Here is a 575-nt window from a genome sequence, read left to right as displayed (position 1 = left end):
CCCATCCACTATGAGGCCCGTCCACTCCTTCCTCTTCATCTTGAGAAACAACTTCAGTATCTTCCTCCCTCTTCTTCCAGCCCTGGTCATCGTCTAGAGTTGGGGAGCAAATGCATGTCTCCCACGGAGGCCAGGAATGTATTTGTATCCTATGTCTTGATTTTTGTATTTTTTTTTAATTAGTCTTTCATTATATCATTAACCATGTACACCCATAAGAAAGAAATGTAAACAGAAGAGTATAATATGAAAGGCAAAATGTTCAATTTGATCTCCCAATACCCCCTCTGTCTCTCTCTGAGTTGACAGTAACTCTTAAATACTTCCAAATATTTTCCCTAACTATATTACTGTATATGTAATCTACGTATCTTGAATGTTTCTCCTTTTAGAATTTATTTTATCATTCATTATGAAATTTGGCATAGAAATAAGGAATATAAACATATACGTGTACAGTTTGAAGAATACTGATTTTTAAAAACTCACCAACCAGATCAAGAGCATTCTATCAGAAAACCTCAAATGTCCCCCTCAAATTGTGTTTCTCTTCTAGCGTCTCAAAAGTATGTTGA

The sequence above is a fragment of the Felis catus genome, chromosome C2 (assembly GCF_018350175.1).
Source record: "Felis catus isolate Fca126 chromosome C2, F.catus_Fca126_mat1.0, whole genome shotgun sequence".
Taxonomy (NCBI): Eukaryota; Metazoa; Chordata; class Mammalia; order Carnivora; family Felidae; genus Felis; species Felis catus.
This window is presented reverse-complemented; position numbering follows the sequence as displayed.